At 48.5% G+C, this 9,270-nt stretch overlaps 2 pseudogenes; one reads left to right on the forward strand and one right to left on the reverse strand.

The window, feature by feature from the left end:
* LOC132807999 (gastrula zinc finger protein XlCGF7.1-like) overlaps positions 1-2,082 on the forward strand; it is a 34,549-nt pseudogene extending 32,467 nt beyond the window's left edge.
* Positions 1-9,270, reverse strand: part of LOC132807998 (zinc finger protein 208-like) — a 216,732-nt pseudogene that overhangs the window by 149,349 nt on the left and 58,113 nt on the right.

A 9,270-nucleotide genomic window follows, 5' to 3' on the forward strand; every position in this document is an offset into this window, starting at 1 on the left:
GGGAGGGAGAGTGGGATGGTGCTTTCAATTTTGTGGAATAACAAAAGAAAAGAATGTTCTGCAAAAAGTAGAATTGCTTGTTCAGAATTTCTACCCTGCACTGACAGTGATGACTTTTGTAATCTATTCTGACAGAATTTTTGAAGATTTGAAGAGGGAAGTTTTAAAATCAACAGATGAAGGGCTTATAACCGAAACATTGACCCTCCTGCTCCTCGGATGCTGCCTGACTCCCCTGTGATTTTCCAGTGCCATATTTTTTGACTGACTCTCCAGTATCTCCGGTCCTCACTTTGATGTCAATGTCTGACAGTCACTCAATCCACTGTGGCCAGCAAAGATTTTCGTCCGTGATTTCTGTGAGAGGGACCAAAGCTTTTTGGTTCCTGTCTGAGTATGTTTTCAGCATCAGTGGGACTGGACAAGAGACCCCACTGTTGCAGCACACTGTGCGTGGAGCCTGAAACCGTTATACAGCCTGGGAAGGGGATTTCACGGCAGGGAGGGGCTCTACACGTGTTTGTGAGCAGCTGAAGCTGTGGCCATGGAGAAACCCGAGGAATCCCGCCCTCTGGAGAAACCGTGGAAGTGTGGTGACTGTGGGGAAAGGCTTCCATTTCCTGTCTGCCCTGGAGACTCATCGGCGCAGTCACACCGGGAGAGGCCATTCCCCTGCATCGACTGCGGGAAGGCCTTCAGACATTCCTCCCACCTGCTGACCCACCAGCAGGACCACACGGGGGAAAGACCCTTCAGCTGCCCTGAGTGCGGGAAGGCCTTCGTGTTTTTCTCCGCCCTGTTGGCCCACCAGCGGGTCCACACAGGAGAGAGGCCGTTCAACTGCCCAGAGTGCGGGAAGGCCTTCAGGTATTCCTCCACTCTACTGAGCACGGCGTATCCACACTGGGGAAAGGCCCTTCAGCTGCCCCGAGTGTGGGAAGGCCTTCAGCGATTCCTCCACCCTGCGGAGCCACCGGCGCGTCCACACAGGGCAGAGGCCCTTCAGCTGCCCTGAGTGCGGGAAGGCCTTTACCCACGTCTCCCCTCCCTGATGAGGCACCAGCAGATCCATACAGGAGAGAGGCCCTTCAGCTGCCCCGAGTGTGGGAAGCTCTTTACCCAGGCCTCCACCCTGCTGACCCACCAGCGGGTCCACACAGGGGAGAAGCCCTACAGCTGCCCCAAGTGTGGGAAGGCCTTCAGCAATTCCTCCACCCTGCTGACCCACCAGCGGGTCCACACAGGGGAGAGGCCGTTCACCTGCTCTGTGTGGGAAGGGCTTCACCTGTTCCTCCAACCTGCGGAGCCACCAGCGGGTCCACACGGGGGAGAGGCCCTACAGCTGCCCTGAGTGTGGGAAGGCCTTCAGCACATCCCCCACCCTGCTGAGGCACCAGCGGATCCACACCGGGGAGAGGCCGTTCATCTGCTGTCAGTGTGGGAAGGGCTTCACCTACTCCTTCCACCTGCGGAAGCACCAACGAGTTCACGTGCCATCGCAGGGGGATTGAAGGAGTGACGGCCGAGTCCCATTATTGATTGGAATATCAACCCGGTTCCGGGGACTCCCGGGTTTGAATCCCGCCACGACAGATGGCAGAATTGGTATTCGGTCAGAAATGTGGAGTTCGGAATCTAACGATGAGACCGTTTCAGGGAGGGGGTGGTGTGGGGGAGAAAGCCCCCATCTGATTCACTCTCTCCCTTGTTAGGGAAGGGAACGGCCATTGTGGGAAAGGATTCACTCAGTCGTTCCAGCTGCATCCTTTACCCGGTCTGGCCTACACGTGACTCCAGACCCACAGCAGTCTGGTTGACTCTACACTGCCCCTTCCTGGCAAAGGAGCGGGGAGAAACTTAACTGGAGACAGGGTATGGGTTGAAATTGCTGAGTGAGGCAATACTTCCTCCGGGTTACGGCTGTACCAAGGATCCAATTTCAAAGGGACAACTTGGTGCTGACCAATAGTAAAGACAGTGAGGTGGGGATGGGGCCAGGGGAGGTGTGGTGTGTGAACTTTCACCTTGAGCTGTTCAAAAAGCAACTACTTTTTCTCTGCCTCTTTGCTGGGGGGATCTGAAGCTGTAACAAAGTTGGGTTGCAATAAAGGTTACCTGAACTTACCACCGGGCTCAGACTCTCATTGAAAGCTTTGAGCTCCAAGAGGTTTTTGTTTTAAAGCTGCTCATTTCTTTCAGCCTCCTGCACTAAGTTTAGAACATAGAACAATCCAATGCAGAACTGGCCCTTCGGCCCTCGATGTTGTGCCGACCTGTGAACTCTTCTCAGCTCGTCCCCCCTACACTATCCCAAAATCATCCATGCACTTATCTCAGGATTGTTTAAATCTCCCTAATGTGGCTGAGTTGACTACCTTAGCAGGTAGGGCATTCCACGCCCTTACCACTCTCTGTATAAAGAACTTGCCTCTGACATCTGTCTTAAAGCTATCACTCCTCAATTTGTAGTTATGCCCTCTCGTACAAGCTAACGTTATCATCCTAGGAAAAAGTCTTTCTCTGTATTCCCTATCAAATCCTCTGATCATCTTTTATGTCTCTATCAAATCCCCCCCTTAACCACTTTCTTTCCAATGAGAAAAGACCCAAGTCTCTCAGTTCGAAACGTCGACTCTCCTGCTCCTTGGATGCTGCCTGACCTGCATCACATTTTCAGCTCATCAATATGTAAGCCTCATGAAACAGCATCATAAGACACAGAACTTATATCAAAAGATCAGTGTCATGCAACTGATAGAATATATTGAACAAACTTAGATAGTCTTCATCTCTTAGAATGGGTGCGGGCTTTGGTTCATTACTATGTAACAATGTTCTTGATATGACTTAAGGTTTTATAAAACAAAGATATCTCCCCTCAGACAATGCATTAAAGATGTGAGATTTGAGTCTGTCAGTATTCCAATCTTGAGTCAGTTTCTGTTTCCAAAGTCGGAATTTGTAAAATATTACATGCATTGACAGCCTGCAGATTGTGTGCTTTTTGACCAAAATTGAATGTATCTGCAAATATAATTCTGCCAATACAATTTCACCCCAAAGAGTAGTGTGTGTGTGTGTGCATGAGAGAATGAGAGCATATGCATGTGAGTTTGTGTGTGAGTGTGCACAGAAGTGTGTGTGTGCATGCTTGGGAAAGTGAGAGTGTGATGGAGTATGAGGCTGCGAGTGTGAGAGTGTTGAGGGGGGTGTGTTGTCTGTCTGAGAGAGAGAGTATGTGTGTGAGAGAGAGGCTTAATAAAAGCAAGGGGTTGCATTTTTGCTAAAACAAGGACGTGTACAGATAATGATCGGGCCATGAGTCGTGTTATGGAACAGACAGACATGGGGCGGAGGTGTTCAGGTACATAGTTCTTTGGAGGTTGCATCACTGGTAGACAGGGTGGTTAAGGCGGCGTTTTGCAACATTGTCTTCATTGTTCACACCATTGAGGAGAGGAGTTGGGACATCATGTTGAGGTTGTACAGGATGTTGGTGAGGCCACTTTCAGAGTACTGAGTACAGTTCTGGTGGCCCTGTAATAGGAAGAATACTATTAGTGAGGGTTTAATAAAGATTTACCAGGATGTTGTAAGGACTGGTGGGTTTGAGTTATAAGGAGAGGCTGGGACTTTATTCACTGGAGCACAGGAGGTTGGGGGTTGACCTCATTGAGATTGATAAAATCATGAGGAGTGGAGGTAAGGTGAATAGCAAATGGCTCTTGCTTAGCGTAGGGAACTCAAAACTAGTGGGGGGGGGGCATTTTTTTAATGTAAGGAGAGAGATTTAAAAGGAAGCGGAGGGGCAACATTTTGAAAGAGGGTGAGTTGCATGTGGAATGAACTTGCTGAGGATGTGGTCGATGCAGGTACAGTGACAACATTGAAACAGCATTTGGATGGGGACATGAATAGAAAGGTTTAGAGGGAAATGGGCCAAATGCAGGCAAGTGGGATGTGGGAATATGTGTTTAAATGGAGCGGTGAGCTTTCCCAATGTAGACAGGGCTCCTCGAAACGTGGCAGTGTCCCCCCCTGCAGCTGCAGAGCGAGACAGGAGAGTTTGTTTTTGTGAATGAGCAGTTGTAGCGCGAGGTGGCTGTTGCTTGGTGACGGTGAGGCTCCCCCGGCCCCGCCCATCCCCCGTGCAGACGTCACGCGGGGGCGAAGGCGGTTGGGAGGAGAAGTCGCTCGAGCGAGGAAGCGGCGGGAGGGCGGCCGTTAGGAAAATGGCGCCGTGCGGCCCGGGGCAGACACCGGTATTTTACACTCACTTTCCATCTGCTTTTACTGGCGCTTGTGCTGTTTACCCCTCACTGTGTGTTTAATCCTTGTGCTGTTTACCCCTCACTGTGTGTTTAATCCTTGTGCTGTTTACCCCTCACTGTGTGTTTAATCCTTGTGCTGTTTACCCCTCACTGTGTGTTTAATCCTTGTGCTGTTACTCTTTGCTGTTACTTGTGCAATTGCTGAGGGTAGTGTGTAAATACTAGTGAAGGATACTATGCACCAGCATGTATATGTTCCTCAGTCATTGAAGGGGCAGGACCTGTTGAGAATGGTTTGTGAAGCAGGTTGTGCACTAAGCCTTGTTAACATGGATATAGTTTGTTCATTGGAAAAGTTGACTTTTTATTATTGAGAGTCAGATGTAAAGCACGGAATCAGACCCCTTCAGTCCAACCTGACCACACCAACCAGATATCCTACATTAATCTAGTCCCCTTTGCCAGCACTATATCCCTCTAAACCATTCCTATTCATATACCCATCCAAATACCTTTTAAAGGCTGTAATTATACCGGCCTCCACCACTTCCTCTGGCAGCTCATTCCATACCTGCACCACCCTCTGCATGGAAACATTGCCCTTCAGGTACCTTTTATATCTTTGTGGCCTCACCCTAAACCTATGTCCTCTAGTTGTGAAGGTCACCCCAACACGGAGGAAAAGACTTAAAAACATTGCTTTTGCATTTGTCTGGCTGTTCAATCAAATATCGAGCCACATGGGGGAAAAAACTATCACTCTGCCCTTTTTGATCTCCGATAGACATATGGAAACTTCAAATCTGTCAATAACACCAGCATTGCTGCAGAGCATGTTGTGTACACTCCTCGGTGTCAACAAGCAGGGCACATGTTTGCCAGTGTCACCAAAACATTGGGTGTGTTCCTCATTGTCGGCAAAAAAGGGGCGAAACCTACTTTTGACACTGGAGGACCGGAAGGAGACTTGTCTTTTTGCCATTTGGAGCTCCCCTATTGGTGAATGCGGAAGTTGGGCCATGAGGTTCTGAAGCTCCTGCTCCTCCCCCTCTCTCATGATGAAGTGAGGATAGGTGGAGACAGGTAGAGGGTACAATAGACCATAGGTGCAGGAGTCGGCTCTTCTGCCCTTCGAGCCAGCACCACCAATCATTATGATCATGGCTGATCATCCTCACTCAGTATCCTGTTCCTGCCTTATCCCCATAACCTGGTTGGTGAATGGGAGGAAGGAATCTAGTTGGCAGGGAAGAGTGGAAGGGGCTGGGAATTGAGTTGGGGGATGGGATGGGAGATTATTTGAAGTTGGAGAACTCAGTGTCGAGTCCTCCGGGCTGTGGACTGCTCAGACAAGATGAGGTTTTGTTCCTCCAATTTGTCAGAAGGGGAGTGGGAAGCGACATTAAAATGGGTGGAGACTGGGAAGTCCGCTCAGCGTCTGCAGACCCGGCTGTGATGCTCGGCAAACCATTCCCCAAGTTTACGCTCGGTCTTCCTGATGTAGAGACGACCACAACTGGCAAAGCACAGTGGGTCGAGCAGTAGGACAGTCGTATTTTGGGGCACAAGCTCTTCATCAGGAATGATGCGTGGATGTTCCGAGGGGCATCAGTGTCCTTCTGTGCCAGTTGTCAGACAGGAGCAGCAGGCAATGAGCAAGGCAAGTTGTGTATTAGCACGAGGAATTAAGTTCAGAAGTGGGAATGTCTTCCAGCAGTTAGGGGTCATTGAATATATTCAAGGCTGAGTTCACATGATTTTTATGTGGATGCTTGTGGGGGAAGGCAAGAAAATGGTTTTAAGACCAGTATCCCGTTTTAAGACAGTTCCAGAGTCAGACAGCACAGAAACAGACCCTTCAGTCCAACTAGTTAATGCTGTCTATGTTCTCAAACTAACCCAGTCCCACCTGCCAGTGTTTCGGCCCATATCCCTCCAAACTTTTCCTATTCATGACGTTACTGTACCTGCATCCACCACTTCCTCTAGACATTTAGTCCTCACGTGAACCACTCTGTGTAAAAAAAATTGTGCCCTTCAAGTCTTTTCAAAATCTTTTTCTCCTGTCACCGTCAAAATTTGCTCCCTAATCTTGAAACCCCAACCCAAGGGGAAGGACACCCTTCGTTCACCTCATCTCTCCCCTCATGATTTTATAAACCTTGATAAGGTCACATCTCCACTTCCAATGCTCCAGTGAAAAAGTCCCAGCCCATCCACCTAGATGAAGGTAGAATCCTGTCTCTCGAGATTCCCTCCAACAATGTGCCCACCACTGATGTCAGGCACACTGGTCTATAGTTCCCTGGCTTGTCCTTACCACCCTTATTAAACTGTGGCACCACGTTAGCCAACCTCCAGTCTTCTGGCACCCCACCTGACATGCACAGTATGCTCTATGGAGGTGCAGTTTCTGATGGATTTAAAGTGTCCAAATGCCACAATTTCTCCCCCACTCACTTGATATAACCGTGCAGGCTCTTCGCTATTTGATGTTCATGTTACTTAGAGCCCTCATGATTATATCAATCTCAATGAGGTCACCCCTCAACCTCCTGTGCTCCAGTGAAGACGGTCTCAGCTTCTCCTTATAACTCAAACCCTCCAGTCCTGGCAACATCCTGGTAAATCTTTACTGAACCCTCTGTAATAGTATTCTTCCTATTACAGGGCCACCAGAAGCCTTCTCAGTACTGTACAAGTGACTTCACCAACATCCTGTACAACTTCAACATGATGTCCCAACTCCTTTATTCAATGGTGTGAACAATTAAGGTAAGTGTGCTGAATGCTTAACATCAGTCTACATTTGTCAATATATCATATCAGTTGCATGACACTGTGACCTTTTGCTCTTAACTCTGCGTCTTATGATCCTGCTCCACAGCTACCCGCTGAAGGAGCAGCGCTCCGAAAGCTAGTGCTTCCAAATAAAACTGTTGGACTATAACCCAGTGTTGTGATTTTTAAACGTTGTCCCACCTCCTTTCTCGTGAACACAGCCCATACCTCCCGGTGCTGCTAGTAAACTGCCAATGAAACGATGCAGTGCCTGCACTCCTGAAAAGTTTATGATTTCTAATGAAACCAGCTACTCATTCACTGCTCCATCTGATACACGACATTGGGAACGTAGTGCAGGAGGCTGCAAGAAATGAGCAGCTTTAAAACAAAAACCGCTTGGAGCTTTCAATGAGAGCCCGAGCCCAGCAGTACGTTCTGGTTACCTTTATTGTGGCCCAACATTGTTACAGCTTCAGATGCCCCCAGCAAAAGGGCAGAGAAAGAGTAGCTGTTTTTTAGACAGCTCAACAACAGGGGGAGGAGCAAGGGGCAGGGCAAGGCCAACAGCAGGCCCCCGCACTACGTCTGCATTGCCCTGCACAGTTTACAAAAATCCCTTCCCCTTCAGAGACTCCCCACAGTGTGGAAGCAGGCCACTCGACCCAAAGACTACACCGATCCTCCAAAGGGTAACCCACCGCGCAATTCCCCTTACCCCTATTGCTCAACATTTACCCCTGACTAATGCACCTAACCTGCACATCCCTGGGCACTATGGGTATTTTAGTCCTGTCAATCCACCTGAACCTGGACAACTCGTATATGCCGACCAGATATCCCAACCCAATCTAGTCCCACCTGCCAGCACGGGGCCCATATTCCCCCAGTTGCCTTTTAAATGTTGCAATTGTACCAGCCTCCACCACTTCCTCTGGCAGCTCATTCCATACACGTACCACCCTCTAAATGAAAAGGTTGCCCCTTAGGTCTCTTTCATATCTTTCCCCTCTCACCCTAAACCTATGACCTCTAGTTCTGGACTCTCCCATCCCAGGGAAAAGACTTTGTCTATCTATCCTATCCATGCCCCTCATGATTTTATACACCTCTATAAGGTCACCCCTCAGCCTCTGACGCTCCAGGGAAAACAGCCCCAGCCTGTTCTGTCTCTCCCTATAGCTCAAATCCTCCAGTCTTGGCAACATCCTTCTAAATCTTTTTAGATTAGATTAGATTACTTACAGCGTGGAAACGGGCCCTTCGGCCCAACAAGTCCACCCCGACCCATCGAAGCGTATACCACCCAGACCCATACTCCGGGGGTTTGCAGGGACTGCCACAAACACTACGTAGGACAAACAGGAAGAAAGTTAGCCACCAGGATACACGCACACCAACTAGCCACAAAAAGACACGACCTTCTATCCCTCGTAGCCCTACATACGGATGAAAAAAAACCACCACTTCGACTGGGACAACATCTATCCTGGGACAGGCTGAGCAAAGACATGCCAGAGAATTCCTAGAGGCCTGGCACTCCAACCACAACGTCCTAAACACACACACAGATCTAGATACCATCTATCAACCCCTCAGAAAATGAACAGGAAATGACATCACCACAAACCCCAGGAACCCTATCCAGGACAAACATATAAATCGAAAGCAGGAGACAACAGCTTCGCTTCATTTGGAAGTCGCCACTGATGATGTTACCTGGCCAGGTAATGAAACGTCTGGATATCAAACCTACAGTTCAGTGAGCAAACCTACACCCTAAACCTCAACCTGAGCTACAAACCTTCACAAACCTTGCAAAGTAGAATGTATTTGCAAACAGCATGCTGCAAATACAAACTCACCCCCCATGGATGATCTATCTCGTGTGTGCATGAGATAGAGAAACAGTCTATTTCCGTGCTGTTTATCTCTATTTGATAACCGATGCTTTATTTCTGTTGGTGTAAATGTTGTTGTAATTCATAGCTGGATCCTAATAGGTGTAAGGGTGACAGAATTCCTCAAGTAGGTCACTGTAAGATTCCTGGGAGACCTCTATTTCTGGTTTACTTCCTCATGAACAAACATTAAGCACGTGCACCTATTTATTTATGATTTTGCTTCATTTTTCTTGTTTAATTCCCTGCTATGACTACACCATCTAATAGGATAGTTGACAGGCTGGGAGATTGTGGCTTGGGTCTTGAAATATCCA

Source organism: Hemiscyllium ocellatum (assembly GCF_020745735.1).
Source record: "Hemiscyllium ocellatum isolate sHemOce1 chromosome 27 unlocalized genomic scaffold, sHemOce1.pat.X.cur. SUPER_27_unloc_3, whole genome shotgun sequence".
Lineage (NCBI taxonomy): Eukaryota > Metazoa > Chordata > Chondrichthyes > Orectolobiformes > Hemiscylliidae > Hemiscyllium > Hemiscyllium ocellatum.